Below are 3,220 nucleotides of genomic sequence, written 5' to 3'. Positions count from 1 at the left end.
CACCTTGCTGCCAACAACTTTTTTGTCTAGCTTGTTAAACTCCTTCATGCCTTCTGTAGGAGGGTTTATTTCTTTATTCTTGATTATTCTTTGAAGGGAAACCAAAAAGTCTTCACAAATGATTATTATAGAATACTGAAGCTTTTTACTTGGCAGTTTTTGACCCATTTAGTTATATTCTCTCAAGACTGAGGAAGTGCCTTTCTGAGAAATTTAAATGCACTTGGGTAAGAACATATGTTACCTTTTATCTTTATGAGGTCTTTAGCAAGCATAAAGTATTGTTATTTATTTGCAGAATAAATTCAGTGTTGTTTATCTGTCCTCACCCTCCTGAGAACTTTGAGTGCAGTTTAACTTTTAAAAAGTAGCTCCAACTGTGATGTGGTTGCAACAGAAGGAAAATCAAACCTAATAGTGATGTAATTCTCAGGGGAAATTCTGCTTTAGCAGAAGCTTAAGCTCAATTACCACCATAGCCAGGCTGTCAAACTCAACCTCTGAATCACCTCTAATTCCATTTTGACTGATTTCTTTCACTAATTGTAGTTGTGGTATTTATTTCAAGAAAGGGGAACTGTTTTGCTGAGTTCCTCTAAGAAACTTGCTCAACTGATTCAAAAGGGGATCTGAAGCAAGCAGATTTGTTTTTAGAACAAACGAAGCCCTGTTGAGTATCACACTGTTCTGAGGGAGCAGGCTAAAGAAAATACTAAGAGGATGGTTCAGGAGCTAATGATATTACAGTCCTCAAAACTGAGCACCATTGCCAAGGAAATTGATTCATCTTATTAAAACAGTTTGATAACAAAATATTGCTTTAAAAAAGCTTAAACTTTTTTGTGTAAGGTAGATAGATGGATAGATAAATAGACATAGATATATATATATAGATATAGATATAGATATAGATAGATAGATTGATGGATAATAGAAAGACAGTGATTCAGAGATAGAGAGCTAGAGATAGATATGGATAGATAGATAGATGGATAGATAAATTGATAAATGATAGATAAATATACATAGATAGATGATGAATATATATATATATATATATATATATATATATATATATATATGTATATGACAGATAGAACAACACATATTATGGGTTTACAATGTGCCAGTCATTATAAAGAGAGCTGGGAATATAAATTATTTATATATATATATATATATATATATATATATATATATATATATATATATATATATAAAGAAACAGGTTAGCTTTAGCCTTTCTACTTTCTAACTGGGAAAGATAACAAAAAAAGAAGTTAGGAACAAGAAAGGAGGATGTGGAGAGATCATTTACATGTGATGACATGGTTGGAAATATATTGAAAGTATGTGGGGACATTGGACTATGTAAAATAAGGTCCAAAGTTGGATTATTAAAGTTTAAATTTACTGTTCTTAGTCACCTAGAATAAAAAGGGCCTACTCAATGGAAACTACTGCACTAAGTTCTGGTGATAGAAAAAGGGGAGCAGTGATATCCCATGTTCTCAAAGAGCTACCAATCTTATGGCTTGGAGGAAGGAATGGATGTAATAGCCCCATGAGGAAAAAATTATCTAGAGGGAGATGTTCCAGAACAGTGGCTAACAGTTTAAATTGGCTAACTCATATTTAAATGTAAGATTAGAAATCAAAGTAGCTTTTAATAATGCCATTCAAATTCTCAAATTTTCAGCAATATACTTTATATTTACCTTGTTTCCTTTAATTTTTTTAAAAAATTTCCAGATTCAGAAAGAATTCTATAGGTTCTAAGCTGATGATAGGGCAAGGAATACAAAACCTCTAAACTTCATTTCATCAAACATGGGTAATTCCCTCTACCAATATAAGTTGTCACTTTGTGACTGATAGATCATCTTATAGAATTGCCAGGGAGTTTTGATGTTAAGGGAATTACCCAGATTCAAATCATCAGTTTGCATCACATATAACCCTTGAACACAAGGTAACAAGGTCAACACTTTATTCACCACATTTTTTATAAAAATAAAATTAGCAGTTTTAAACTGAATATGGTGGTGGTGGTGATGATAATGAGAGGCAATATGAAAATAGTAGTTCATCTCAACTCAAGGAAATACTTGGTGAGATCCTAGGTTATTTGTCTAACATTCCAGGTATTTATCCCTATAAGTATAAATTGTAGAACAGCTGCTAGATATGCCATTAGAAGAGGGAGATGTTTCATTGGGAGTTAAATACATCAATGAAATCACTTATTTGAAAGAAACATTAAGAAGACAAAGGAGAAGAAGGGGATTAGGAAGAAGAAAATAGAAATCAGAGAAAAAAGAACAAGAGGAATGAGAACAAGAGCAAGAACAAGATGATGAGATGAAGCAGAAGAGGAGGAGGATGTGGACAAGAAGAGCTGGTACTGGGTGTGGAGCCAAGATGGCAGCATGAAGGCAGCATTTTCTGGGAACCTCTTCCTCCCCCCCCAATCCCAAAAGCCAACAAATTATGACTCTAGCCAAAATGAGAAGGTGAAGAACCCACAGAAAGTTTGGGTGATACATTTTTCCAGTCCAAGATAACTTAGAAGTTCCATGGGAAAGGTGTGTTTCATCAGGACCAGAGGTTGGAAGAAAAGCCATGGCTGCAACACAGCACAGCCCAGCACAGCCCAGCACAGCCCAGCACAGCCCAACCCAGCCCATCCCAGGGATCACCAGCAACAGCTTGACGGGACAGTGAGAGAACTCTGATACACCAGAAGGAGTATAGAGTGAGGAGAACCAGACATAGAACCTGTAGCGAGAAACTGGGGAAAGCAGCCTACACCCCCAGAGATGGAAAGGGAAGTCTGCAGAGATTTATCTGCTCTCCCTCTGGCTAGGACTCTGCTGCTAGCCTACACTCAGATCCAGGTTGCACTTCCATACTAAGTAGCCAAGGTAGATCATTCCTAATAACTCCAGGGAAGAGGGAAGTATGGGGACCACCTACATATCAAAGCACAGGCAAGAAAGCATAAGACCTTGGAGGAATAAAAAGTCCCAGTGGGGCACATTGTAAAAGACTTGGAAGTGCTGTCTTGGGCTGAGGAAATGAGTAAACAACAGAAAAAAGAGAAGAGTTTGACCACAGAGAAAACACATACTCAGATGACAACAAAATTGAAGCTTCCATATCCAAAACCTCCAAAAGAAAAAGAAAATAGTCTCAGACTATGGATGAGCTCATAAAAGAC

This window comes from Macrotis lagotis, chromosome 6 (genome assembly GCF_037893015.1).
Source record: "Macrotis lagotis isolate mMagLag1 chromosome 6, bilby.v1.9.chrom.fasta, whole genome shotgun sequence".
NCBI classification, from domain to species: Eukaryota; Metazoa; Chordata; class Mammalia; order Peramelemorphia; family Peramelidae; genus Macrotis; species Macrotis lagotis.
Note: the sequence above shows the minus strand (reverse complement) of the source record.